The sequence below is a fragment of the Equus caballus genome, chromosome 10 (genome assembly GCF_041296265.1).
Source record: "Equus caballus isolate H_3958 breed thoroughbred chromosome 10, TB-T2T, whole genome shotgun sequence".
NCBI lineage: Eukaryota > Metazoa > Chordata > Mammalia > Perissodactyla > Equidae > Equus > Equus caballus.
In genome coordinates, this window is record NC_091693.1 from 80,783,155 (window position 1) to 80,797,679 (window position 14,525).

Here is a 14,525-nt window from a genome sequence, read left to right on the forward strand (position 1 = left end):
AGCTCCTTTGATGTGGCTTTCTTGTAACTTCTGTCTTGGAAATCAGAGGGTATATTGAAATCAGTTGAATGTATACACAGCCCAATGAGGGAGATAAAGTCAATGTTGAAGAAGCCATACTGGGAAAAATATTTTAGATAGCTAAATGTATGAGACTGGGAAGAAATGAATCTGGAAGAGTTGAGACTAGAAAAATAAAGAAGCGTTTTCAACTAGATATGCTACAAAATCGAGTAGGAGTGATTTTGAATGAAATGGAAGGGAAAATGAAGAGCTAAGCCAACAGGTAAACACATAGGGAGGAAGAACACCAGAGGGGATGGAAGGAAGCAAGCAAGAGACTTGGTCAACAGATTTTTTTTGTTTTTTTCTTCTGATCCAGCTTGTAGGAATCCAATCTAAAAATTGTATGGCCAGAGCAACTGTACCTTTAATTGTTTTATTGCTTTTTTTAATACAACATGAGTTCCAAAGTAATCAAATTACTTAGACAAATATAAAGGGTTTTTTCCATTCCATCTCCTCATAAGATTTTTGTTTAGTTTTTATTAGGTGATAAAATCTTTTCCAACTTTTCAAATAATGTTCCAAGGGACAGCCATCTATAATCTAGAACCTGTGAGTTGTTTCATTCCTTGAATAGTCCTTTTTTTCTTTTTCTTTGGTGAGGAAGATTTGCCCTGAGCTAACATCCATTGCCAATCTTCCTCCTTTTTTTTTTTGCTTGAAGAAGATTAGCCCTGAGCCAATATCTGTGCAAATCTTCCTCCTCTTTTTATGTGGGATGCCTCCACAGCATGGCTGATGAGTGGAGTAGGTCTGAGCCAAGGATGCAAACCCACAAACCCCAGTAACCAAAGGGGAGCACACAGAACTTTAACCACTCAGCCATGGGGCGAACTCCCTCAAATAGTACTTTTAATTGTCTCATAACACTTGGGCCAGTCACAATCAGAAGTCCACTGCCCTTTAAGCAATGTCTTCCGGGGATCCATCCATGTCAGGTTTTGTGTTTTAACTTGTAGAGCCTGGGATCTGAGGTGAAGAGTATAGTTTGGGAGCTGATCTGCCACGTGGGCGTTCTTATAGTTTTCTCTTTTGGAAGAAGGCAGTGCTTATCGTAAAGCTATTTTTGTTTGCTTGCTGATTTTGCAATCTTGAAATGCAGTATATGTGGCAACTGACAGCAAAAACTCAAGAATTTCAACTGAAAATTTAATTACAGGAATAAATAAATTAGGCAAACTCTCATGAAGAGTTTTTGGAATTATATGGCACTTATAAGGGAGCAATAACAATTATGTACCACATTCTGAGAGAAAGAATTACTTTTGAAAACTCTGCCTTTCATAGAATATATAGAATTTATACTGAGATTTTAAGATTTTTGAGATATATATTTTAATAGAGAAGTACAGTTCTCTCTTCCCAACTATTCCACTGCAGAAATAAAAGCCCAAGAAGAGAAAGACGTTTAAATATCTGATTATCTATCGATTGTTTGATTGATCCATTTATCTAGCTAGTTATCTACCTACCTTTCGTCTATAGTTATAAAAGTGCATCTATACATGTACAATTCTGCATCTGTTTATGACCATTTTTTTAGTTTAGATGATGGAGCTAATAATATAAATCAAGATGACCTATGCATTTGGATGTGACTGAAGTCATTTTTGTAATGGTAATGTAATTTAATGGTAACGGTAATGTAATGTAATTTTGTAATGGTCACACATCAAGATAGTCTTATTCTAATAACAACATACATTGGCTTAGCACAATTATGAGAAACTTTCTTTATATGGGGTTTGATTCAGGAAAAATAAAATATTTATAGGCCACATTTTTATTAATTTAAAATAAAAATAGCTTTACTATGGTCCCCAGTGGGGGAGAGGGGAGAGATCATTCTCTTATAATTTAGAACACTTCATTTATTATGTAGAACAATATGAATAAAAATTAATATTCTCAAAGACCAATTATTTATTTAAAAGTTATTTATTTAGCACTTACTATATGTTGGGTACTATTCTAGTGACAAGCAAAACTGACACAATCTCTACTCTTTGTTACTTTATATTCTTGACACAGGTGGAAATAGACAATAAACAGATAAATATAAGACGTACAATGGGAGTAAATAGTATGAATAATAGAAACCAGGATAAGGCAACAGCAAATCATGGTTCCAAATGGATGTTCTTTCCTGTGGGTTTGGTCAGGAATGGCCTTCCTCTGTCTCTGAGCAGAATGAGAGAAAAAGTCCTGTGGCTACTTGGGAACCACAATTGCAGAAGGAAGCTGCAGTGAGGACCCACATGAGCCTGTGTTCTAGGAAAAAGCCAAGAGGCCAAATTGGAGCAGAGTGAGCAAAAGAGAGAAGGCCAGAGAGGGAGTTGGGGGAAGATCACAGCTCTCTTGAAAGACATGGGTAGGACTTTGGACTTCATTTGTAGTATCCAGAATCACTGAAGAATTCTGAGCAGAAAAGTGACAGAATAGAATTCCTTGCTAGGCAGAGAATAGATTATTGAGCAAAATGAAAACAAGATACCCAAAGAGGGGCCACTGTACTAGTTCATGAGAGAGATGAGAGGGCTGGGCCAGAATGGTGGAAGTACGGCAGTATAAAATGGTAGGATTCTGGATAGATTTTTTGGAAGAATGAAGAGAATATATTATTTATCTACCACTTCTGAGGGAACTGTGTCTATTTTGAGAAATATTCATGATGAACTCTAATAAGCAATAATGAAATCAGAATGGCTACTCTGAGACAGTCAGTGACTATAAGAGAGAGAGTTGAAGCAAGGACACTAGTTAGGAAGACATTGAAATTAACCTAGTGAGAAATAAGGGGTACTTAAACCAGGATTTTTGCCATAAAGGTGGTAAGAAGTATCCAGATGCTAATACATTCTGAAATGAGTGCTGACAAGAATTCTGATGGAAAAACTGTGAGAGACAATAAAAAGTGAAATCAAAACTGCGCCAAGAATTTTGGCCAGAGAAAGAAGATTTTAAAATATGGACAGATTTATAATCTTTTACCCTGGAGTAGGTATCTCTCAATTTCTCAAAGCAGGATGACCCACAATTTATTCATCACTGGTTCTTAACACACTTGAATGTGCAATGATTTTCTACATATAATATCACTTTTGACCCTTGAAGCAATTGTGTAAAGCAGGAAGAAGAGATATTATTGTTTCAGTTTTAGAGACAAAGATGACAAATTTGGGGAGGCTTCATGTCTCAGCCAAAGCTCCCGCTGTACTAATAGGCAGAATACGGATAAGGATATAGACCCGCTGACCCCAGTCGTAAAAGACATCTTGCCTCAAAAACTGACACTGTGTTTATAGAATTCATGCTCTCAGTAGGATATTAAACATCCTGCCGAGTATAAGCTCCACGAGGGCAGAATCTTTGTCTGTTTTGTTCACTCATGAATCTCAAGAACCTAGAACAGTACCTGGAATAGCAGGACACTCAACCTGTATTTCTCGAATGAAAAGAAAAAACTGCAATCTTTTTTATATCTAGCTTTATATGTTGATATGCCTGGCTCAAATGAAATTTGAGCATTAATCTAAGCTAGAAATGTCCTAACCTCTTTTTAAAAGGGGAATTAATTGCTTTCAGAGAGAAATGAAAAATCTTTTATTTTTGATCACAGATTAAAAATGGCCAATACATTGAACTATGCTCTAATATCTCCTGCTCTTTTACGATCAGTTATTCTATAATGTTAATATTAGTGCCGTGAATTAATTATTTGTGAAAGAGAATGCTAGCTTATCCCAAAAATTCATGCTTTGCCTTTCCAAGACTGAAGATAGCACATTTACTATTGCCTCCAGGTATAGTCACATGATTCGTTTTTACCACTGGAATACGAGAGGAAATGGCTCTAAGGAGCTGATAGAACATCTCCATATTGTCTTTCCCTGCCTGCCAACAGAACCACTTGATTGATAAGAGTAGGACACAGATAGATCATCTGACGAGTTGAAATATTCCTGAGAAGAGAACATCTATTGTCAATGAAATTGTATTTTTATCTGGCTGCTAGTGTTACCTAACCAAATTGGTACTGAGAGTGGGGTTGCTGTATTCAAATAGCATAAATATGTAATGCAGCATTGACTTCAAGATTGAGTGGTAATTAAACAAATATTAGAGGTTAGGAAAATGGAGATGCATGTTTTGCAGTGGCAGAACTTCTGATAAAACTGTTACCTGTGACTTTGAATGTAGGCCATATGCCTTCCAAGCCTGTGGCTCTGGACCCAGAAGTTAGAAAACAGGATATTACAGTTTGCGTTGTTGTTACTTTCTGCATTTTATAAGATATTATAAGAAAGAGATGAATTCAGGCAAAACATGACCGGTTTTGAGAGCACAAATAAAAGGGAATAAATAAAATCCAGAAGTCTCAGGCCTCACAAGGGTTGGAAAAGCTTACGGCTCTGGACCCCAATTGGATGAGATAAGATTGATAAAGTCCCCTTAAGCTAAACAGTTGGGCTCAGCTACATAGTGAAAATAAAAGAACTTTGGTTGTCATTATTGACAAATGGGATTCACTAGAAGCAAACAGACCAGAAGCCTACTAACTTTGAAAGAATTGTATGGGCAAGGTGAATATTGAGCCAGAGTCTAATCAGAGAGTTTCTATCATTGCTAGGGTAGTGATCTTCACAATACCTGCCTGGCAGGATTTCATCACTGCTATGGACCAGGTACTACCATGTGTTTCCCATTCTTCCCTTTTCCCAATGGGAGTTTTTATGGTGATTATCCTGTCCCTGCTGTAACGTTGTATATTGGATGTCAGGGGGGTGGAGGAAAAACAACTTGCCTTTTCGTTCATAGGTCACCAGACTATAAGTTGCCACATATGGATCTGGTGGAGTGGACTGTGTATCACTCAGAGCACCTCTTTTGAGCTGGAAGCTGTGACTGGATGGAGCTTTGAATTATACAGTTTGGCATGGGGGTAAGTATGTTCTGTTGGGGAAGAAGTGTGCAAAAAGATGTTTAATAGCCAAAGGGGTTGACGTGGCAGACATGGCTAGCTGTACACAAAGAAGTTGTGTTTCCTCTTCTATACTCTTGAGTTACCACTGGAAGGAAGCTATTCCCCTAGAAACTGCATTGTCCAAGCCTGTTTACATCCAGGTAGATCATATGGTTAGTTTTAGCCCATGGGCAGTCTATGGAAGTGAGACTTGTCACCATCCAACTGGGCTTTTAAAATAGTGCCTGAGGCTTTTCCACTCTGTTTCCCTTTTTACTTGATGGCTGCAAAGGACTCATCAACCTTGGGATATGATGAGGCACAAAATGGAAACAGCCTGGCTTCCTAAGTTACCATATGGAGAAACCCACCCTCAAATGTGGGACACCTGCATAGATAATGTGAAATAAGCTTCTGTTATGTTAAGCCACTGAGTATGGAGACTTGGCTTATTTGTTACTACAGCTAATATTACCATAATTAATTCAATGTATTATTGATAATATGAGAACTACTTTTTATTAGGTGCCTACTGTACACTAATAAGAGTGTTGGACATGCTAATTAATTCTCAAACAACTCTTCAATTTAGGAATTATTTTAATTTTCAACTGAATCTGAAACTCAAGGAAGATTTAGCTACTTGCCCAAGGTCACCTAGTTGCCTAGTTAGGTGGTGGAAAGGGGATTCAAGCCCATCTATGTCAGAGTCCCCCCTTCTTTTAACTATAGTAATGGTACATTGCCATTTTTAGAAAGAAATGATTGACACAAATTACTGTGATTGAGGAATAATTTAAGGAGAGTGTGGTTATTGTATTTTCTGGAAAAATTTGAATTGAAAGTACCTACTAAATCATATATTTATATATGATTTCTTAATACAAAATCAGGACTATTTAAGAATCTATATGCTATTACTATTTTATTTGTCTAGAATATTTAGTGACTTTAAGGTATTCCTCTTTACCATGAATTCTCCTATTTAATTTTTGTTTGAATCTTATCCTAGAGGTCCTTAAGTGGCTCCTCCTGAGATTTAATCTCCCAGCAGTAAACGGGCCTGATTTTTAGGAATAAATCCTTACTGAAGAATAGAAGTCCATGCTGAAAGATTTTTTTCTGCAGTACTGTCCAAATAGGTGCCTGTTCCCATTGTTACTTTTCAAGGCTGACCGAATTTCCTAAATCTTTTTTTTTTTTTTGAAGTCTTGAAAAGTTGACGTATTACTGCACTCATCCCCATAGGATGACCTGGGCAACTGACCATCCTACTTCCAGTTTAGAGGGTAGAGACCAATATCTGAGCCCCCAGAGTTCTTTGAAATGGGCTTCAGCCTTGGTAACAGCGTGTTTTTCCCTCCCAGGACACAGCAGACTTACACAAGTCATGCTGAGGGCAGTTTAGGGGTTTATACAGATAAATTCTATCTTTACAGACAGACTCTTCTTTTCTCAGTCATCCCTGGCTCTGCCTGGTGACTCAGTCTGCAGAAAAGCTCAACAGCATAAACAAACTGGCTCTCAAACCTAGACTTCTTGGTTTCTGCTTCTTATAGATCTAGCCTTACTCTGAGCATGCCATGCTCCCAACATGTGTTGATTAGAAAGTAAAATCTTTTGCTGTTGTCTCTCTCTCTGAGTACGCCACTCGATGCTTAAGTTAGCATTGTTAACTGAAAGGACAGAAGTAGCATTCATTTTTAAAATGGTTGTACTTGCCAGTCTTAAAAAATTAATAAAGAAGCTTGTTTTGTCTTGGGAATTTCTTCATTTGGAAAAATTCTAGCACATTTTTGGATCAAATATGGTATAACTTTATGGCCTAATATTATACTACTCCTATTTCTTTCTATGTCTGTGGACTAAAAGAACTCTTTTTTGGCTCTCTGTCTAGTACAGAGCTTCATGCCTAGCATCCACGTCTGAAGCTCTAGGTGTATTTAGAAAACCTGAATGTCTACCTAGACAAACATTCACTCAGTTCTTAATAATTCATTCTGTTTAGTTGCTTTGGAAAGGGAAAATGAATAAGAGCATTCCCATCATTGAGGAGCTCATTCTTATAGGGACATCAAACCGTAGATCATATAACGTAAACTTGAAAGATGAAAAAAGAGCACATGGATGTCACACAACAAACACTGGTTCAATGACTGAGCTGTGACATATGTAAGGAGGAGGAAATGATGTTAGCTAAACTGGAAGTGTTATGGTGGTGTCGTGACAATGACTAGGGAAGATGTCTTAGAGACACTGGACCTTGTAGGATGAGGAGGAGTTCACCAAGTAGAGAATGAGGAAAGCAGACATCCCAAGCAGAGGGAGCTGTTGAAAGCTTTGCTACAGACTTGAAGATGTTAAAATTCACAAGCTATTTGGGTAGGAGGTGGGCTAGAGCATAGGGTATGTATGTTTGTTGAAGAGTGGCAGGAAGTGAGATTAGAGAAGTAGATTAAAACCATATCATAAATTGTATGAAAACTAAAGAAAGTAATGGCTGACAGCATGATGAAATGGAGAGCACAGAGTTCTGGATAGAAGAGTTTTCCTTTTCATCCTACTGCTCCACTAACCTGTTGGTCAATGCTTCATAAATGATGTAATAATAACCATACCAGTATTTCTTATATTTACCACTTTTTTTTTTTCCAAATTGTCATATAGGGACTTCAATGAAATAGTCGTGTTCCTCACTTGGTCATCCTTGGCTCTGCAGAATTGACTATAGCCTATCCTCGCAAGGAACCAATGGGAAGACTTCGGGGAAGAGGTGAAATATCACCCCCCACCCCCGTCCTAGTGTTCACTCCCTAAACTTCCCTCCTGCCTGATTCTTCTTGATGCTCTCTGATTTTCCTATGGCTGACTATTCTCTTTCATCAGCATTTGGAGCTCTAGAAACCCACTTTAGGTCCTGCTTCCTCAAGTTTCTCTGACTTTGACTTTGGTACTTTGTCAGAATCTGGAATCATTTCTGACTTTTGTACTATAGATATAGGCAGAAGATGTTTGCAGCCCCTGCTCCCATCGTGATGGATCTGTACCTGTATACACAAAAATCATCCGGGATAAGTATATGATTTTCTTGTGGCTGCCACAACAAATCAACACAAACTTGGTGGCTTAAAACAAAAATTTATTCTCTTATAATTCTAGAAGCCAGAGTCTGAAATCAAGATTTCGGCAGGGGCATGCTTCCTCTAAAGGTTCTAGGAGAGCTTCTGTTCCTTGATCATCCAGCTTCTGGTGGCTCCAGACATTCTTTGGCTTTGACTGCACCAATCCAATCTCTACCTCCAGCTTTTCACCGCCTCATCCTCTTCCATATATCTTCTTCTCTGTCTGTGTGGAATTTTCCTCTGCCTCTACCTTATAGGCACACTTGTGATGGCATTTAAGCCCCACCCAGATAAAGATATCCAGGGTAATCTTCTCATCTCATGCAAAAGACTATTTTTTTTTAAAATAAGGTAACATTTACATGGTCCAGGGACTAGGATTTGATTATTCAACCTACTCCAGTAAATTTGATTATTCCTTTTATAAATGAGTAAACTGTAATTCAGAGATGTTAAAGTAATTTGCCAGAGGTTCAATAGCTAATAAATGATATAGCCAAGGTTCAGACTATCCTGATGCCAAATTTCTTTCTTCTCTAATGCGTTATTTCCCTTCACAAGTAACACGTATTAAGCTCCTTGGACTTGGTGTGTCCTTCATTTCAACCTTTACAGCATCCTGTAAAGTATTTTTAACCTCATTTTATTTTTAAAGGTTCAGAATGATTGTTTAAATTGGAGCTGTAATAATTCACCCAGAGTCATAGTCCTGCAGATCTGAGATTTGCACACAGACCTGTCCAAAGTGCCTCTTAATGTTTCACGATGTCTTTACTCAACTTTAAAATGAGAACCCAAAATCAGCTATCTTAAAGTCCTATATAGCTTAAAAAAAAACACCTCTATTTATTCTGCATAAATATCTTCCCCTTATGTAAAACGTTCTTCATAAAATATATCTATATATGTTATCATATATGTTAGATGAAGGTAATTGCTTTTTTTTTTTCAGAGGAATAGCATACTTATGGCCCAGATGAATGTTTAAATAAAATCACCAAATCTTAAGGTCTATCTAAAATATTTATTATAAAAGCACAGATATATCTCTAGGCAGTCATTTATTTTTTCATTAGATCATGACATTTTTTCCATTTTGGTACAGATGTTTGGCTGATAAGACATTTTTTTCCCACTTACGCCTTTTGCGGTTACATTCTTAGCTCAGTAAGAATCTGTTGAATCTATAATAGATCACCAACATTAGGGATCTAAGACAAATAGGACACGGTCTTACACTTTAAGAAGCCCATAGGCTAGGTGAGCGGCCGGCAAATATTTAACTAAATCATTCAATAATCTGGTAAGGGCAGTGATAGAGAAGCATGCAGCATGCTAGAGGGGTCAGAGGGAGGGTTGAACCCAGGTGGAGGAAGGAGCACCACAAATATTTTGTTTGTGTATTGACTGAAAGTGACTTCATAATACTTTCTTAAATTCCTTTGTTGTGAATACTCTGTAAATATTTATAAATTAATCTTAAATTTTTATGCAAAATAATATTAAATACGAATCCAGATATAATTTGATCTATAAATTCTGATCATGTATGAAAGAAAACAATAGTGACTCATAGTAGTAATTCAATGGCTTCATGTTTACTGCTAGGAAACTCTTTCCTGTATATAAACCAAATCTCTCACGTCAATTTACTTTTCTTCAGGCCTTTGCAGATGGGGTTCACCAGGATGAAAAACTCATCATATCTTCTTCCTTTCTAAGCATTCTCCCTGAGACTTCACTATGACTCAGCTTTTCTCAAAAATATTCTTTTTATTTGTGAAGGATAGCTTAGTAAATCATTTCATACTTGCTCCTCCACTAAATTTTGAATTCATTTTAGCTTCAAACCAAGGCTCATACTTTCTGAGATTAAGTAATATACTTTAGTGTATAAATCAAATATCCGAACTGTAGCATAAGAAATATTTGATTGTAAAATACGCCTGGTTTACCGATGCTTTATTTAATGGATTTAGAATGAGGCAGTGATTTTTAAATAACAGAGGAAAGATTTATCAAAGGATATACATCAAAAGATCATTCTACTAGAATTATATGTTGTTGTTAAACCCAGCTTTGACTTTTTCAGACTGTGTTGTCTCATATGACAAGTGCAAAAGATGTACTAAGGTAGAACAAAAAAGGACGTGAAATAAGGTAATTCTTGACAATGCCTTGCATTTACTGTTTAGAAACTCAGATTCTGAAATAAACTACCAGCTAAAATTATTATTCTGCTTTCCTAAACTTCTTTGGAAATGGTTGCCCCTCCAGAATCCCATTGAATTTTCCCTGAGACTTCTATTTAAAGTTGACGAGGCACTCTAAAGTTAAATGTAGATTTTAACCTCCACAGTGAACCTGAGCCTCTGTATGCCTTTGCTTGCTTTCTTATTTTCACCTTCAAAATCGTTTATTACGCCTTCATGTTATTTTATACATTTGGAGGCTCTGGGATTGAAACGAACTATTTCATTAGTCACAGGAGTTTACACACCCAGATCAACAATGTTAAAAATCAGTTACATATTGGTACATAGTTCCCATAGACGCATCACATGTTTATGACTTGCTTTGTTGGGAGAAACAGTTGAGGGTCTCTGTGTTACATGTGCTATCCAAAATTAAAGGGTCTTTGATTTTTCTTTCAAAACTAAGAAAAAGATGCAGCTTAAATATATGTCATTTTAAACTGAAAGTGTTAAAGGGGATAGGATTATCATTTATTAAATGCCTTCTACGTTCTTGATGTATAACTATGTGTTTTATACACGCAATATCAATTAATCCTTAAAACAATGATGCCTTACAAAAAATGGTAGTTTTTTAATCCTTCGCTTTTTTTCTGCCGGGTAGAAAGAGCCTGCCAACTTTGCTGGGACTTGCCTACTATGTGCAAAGTTCTCCATTCTTGTACGGTATTTGTGAGAAGAAAATTATTTCCATGGAAGTTTCAGCAACTGAACACGGCTCATACTGTGTACTTTTCCTGAGAGTCTATGTTTGCTTTTTACCATTTAAGCATTATTATGATTTCATTTTGAACTAGCCATCACAATGCAGCCTTTAGGAGGGCGGTCACGCAAAGGTTTCCCTGGCTTTTCTTCACTCTTATAGGAAGTGTCATGTCTCACAAGATCAACACCACATGTGTGTTCTGCAAATGTTATATCACCGATTTACAAAAATTTCCAGTTCTCCTAGGAGATGTCCTATCTTTGTCCTCGGAAATTTTCCTGATGCTCTGTTAAATATGTTTTTTAAAAAAATGAAGCCGGACTGGGCTGAATTTGGTTTAAGGCTGTGGATACCAATGATACAAAGTGGGGAGGAGTTCCTTTCTTTGTCAGTATTATATATTATACCTCTAAAGATATCCTGTTTATAGCAAACTTGTATTTTGTTTGGTGCATGTTGAGAGAACAGCAGGAGAAAAATGTTTCCAAAATGAACGGGTTTGGCAGGCACATGACCTGAATGTCATTACTCGAGAAGGAAAACTTACTCTGATATTAAACTGCTTTTTATGAGAGTCTTCTTCCTGGTCATCTTTTGTACGTGTCGAAGTAGCCTTGTCTGAGACAGTGAGTGGAAACTTTGGGTCATAAAAAACAAAAATTCCTTCCCCCACTTGTTAGCTATGTTTATGAAATAAAATTATTTGGTGGGCTGCTAGTTTTCATTACATATAACGTAACTTAGCTAAATTGAGACATGAATTTAAATAGCACTTGGGTGATTGCCCAGGTGTGAGAAATCCTTTGGGATTAAGGGTGGATGATACTGAATTCACAATAAAATTTGTCAACTAAAAGGAGCCTTTAATTCCTCGGGATGCATGCCTAAGTCTGGTTAGTAACTAGTTTGCCCTGTTAATAAACAAACTTCAACAGATTCAGAGGTTAGGCTTGAAAAACAACTTCCAAAATTTAGCACTCTTTATCTTAACACTGATCTAATCTGTTTGGATTTGTCTGAAGCAATCATTTCTGCTTCTTCGTAATTCCACCAAGTATTAAAGTTCCTTAATATAGAACTTCTTGAAGCATAATTGTAGTTTTCTTGTCAACTCAGTCCTGGCTCAAGAATGAGTGAGATTTGAATGATAGTGGGGACAGAATTCATTTGACAAGCAAGGCCCTACTGAATTTCTCAACATTTGTGATTCTCTCTAAGTCGTATCATTGTTGCCCTCTGTGTCTTGCTTCTTGTGTCCAGAAATAATCTGTTCTCTTTTTAAAGTGGCTAATTTGTTTTCATCTCATTTATCTTGGCTTTTTTTTCTTTCCTTGGAACAAAATTAAAATAATAACATACTAAAGAATTGTATTTTGTTGAATCCAACATTACTTGGTTTCTGCAACATCTATAATAGGACAAGTCTGCTGACACCATGGCTTCTTTTTGGTAAAGCATCTGTACTGAAAAAAAAAAAAAGGTGTGGAGGTATTCAGGCAGTCTCTGTATGAGTCTAGGTATGGGGGAAATTCAGAGGTCAGAGTGAAGAGAGGCAGTGCCCCTCTCTGGTGTCAGAGTCAGAAACGTTAGCAGATGGTACAGGAGCTGGTACAGAGGCAGCAGTACAGGCTCAGCTGAGAAAGTGGCAGTGAAATAGCAGTTGAGGCCAGGGTCAAAAGGATAGAACATAGTTGGGTTTGAATAGATAGTGGTAGGAGTGTGTGAGGATCCTATAGCAATGGTGGTAGCTAAAAAGTGTCAGATAATGCTTCTGCTGTCAGCTGATTATGCTTCTGATATTTCTTTTAAAGAGATCTATCAATGACTTAGGTCACTGTTGAAATCTACTGCAGGAAGCCAATCGTAGAAATAATCTTAGGGAACCCATAGTCATAGTTCCCACCTGTCCTTAAGGAAATCCCTAGTTTATTGTGTGGTGGTAAATCATCCTCCTCAGGGAGATTTGAAGAATACCTGGTCCATAGAAAATATTCCTTCTGTCTTTAATGGGCCAACTCTCTTCAAGACTAGATGAGATTGCGTGGGCTGAGGTGAATGAGGGAGGCCTTGAGCTGCTGTGAGAAAATTAGGCAGGAAGGTCTGGTACTCGGCCTTCTGCTGGGAAGTATCCCCAGTGATTCAGGGCAGCCCTGTGCTTTGACTCGGTGTCTGAGGACTGCTCTTTCTTGCTCCCTTCTACTTCCGTTTGTCCCTCTGGAGGTTTGTTCTGTGTTTGTTTTTTTTCAACATATGCACATCTGATCACTCCTTAGCTTAACTCATCACTTCTGATTACCCACTGTTACTTGCTTACCCAATCAATGTTCATTCAATGTAGGTAGACAGCAACATCCATCATTTTATATAAATGAGGAAAAGTTTGTAGATTTGCTTATTGTACCAATGATTATAATGAAAAGTTTCAAATTAGTTCTAAAGGAAAAGACTTAATGGCAAATAAATTTTGAATCTAGATATCTTTTGAATATTTTATTTCAATCATAATCCAATCAACATAGTTATTTAGACATCATCATAATCTGAATGTCAGACTACTTTGAGGATATTATTAACTTGATCATTAAAGACTCATAAAATCTCAGAAGTAGAAGCTAGTAATGAGGTTTCAAGATAGCCCATTGCATTTTTGAAGAGCTCTTTTTTCTTAGAAGGTCCTTATTTCCTTTCAGCCTAAACTTCTCTCTTTAAAACTTCATACATTTATTTGAATTCAGCCTTCTGGAATCCACAGAATCTACTCATCACATGATTGTTTTTCAGAGACTTGAAATTTTCATGTTTCCCAGAATTGGTTTTTTTTTTCCTTAGCTAAACAATCTTATTTACTTCAACCATTTGTCTTATGACTTATTTTTCAGAAACTTTATCTGTAGTTACTCTTACAATCCTTCTAGTCTGTTATTTTCTCTAAATAAATGTCAACAAAACTGAATGCCATTCTTTAGTCAGTGAAATATTACATCCCTTGTTCTGGATATTCTATTTCTATTAACACATCGTAACACTGCATTCATTTTGCTTTTTTGGTTTTGATTTTGGTTTTCAGGAGTGATATTACTATTGGCTCATGTTGAACTTACACTGAATTTTGTCTTTTAAACAGAACAGTTGTTTGGTTGGATTTTCTTCATCTTGAAGAGACATTATTGTGTTTTTTAAAATATAAGTTCAGAACTGAGTTTTTAATGACATATTTACTCATTCATTTATTCATTCATTCATTCATTCAATAGTGCAGGATATAAAAAGTTAAACAAGAAAGATAGTGCATTCTTTACCTCTTGAAGCATCTATATTAGGTAAATTTCATTTTATTATGTTTACTTCATTCTAGCCCAGTGATACTCAACTCAGGACAGTTTTGTTCCCTGGGGACACTTAGCAATGTCTGG

General features: G+C 36.7%; 1 long non-coding RNA gene across 1 annotated transcript; it reads left to right on the forward strand.

The window, feature by feature from the left end:
* The first annotated feature begins 4,884 nt into the window (after positions 1-4,884).
* Positions 4,885-11,686, forward strand: LOC138915845 (uncharacterized). The gene is made up of 2 exons (XR_011422203.1): positions 4,885-5,008; positions 7,697-11,686. It is a non-coding gene; the product is annotated as an uncharacterized lncRNA (long non-coding RNA).
* The last annotated feature ends 2,839 nt before the right edge of the window (positions 11,687-14,525 follow it).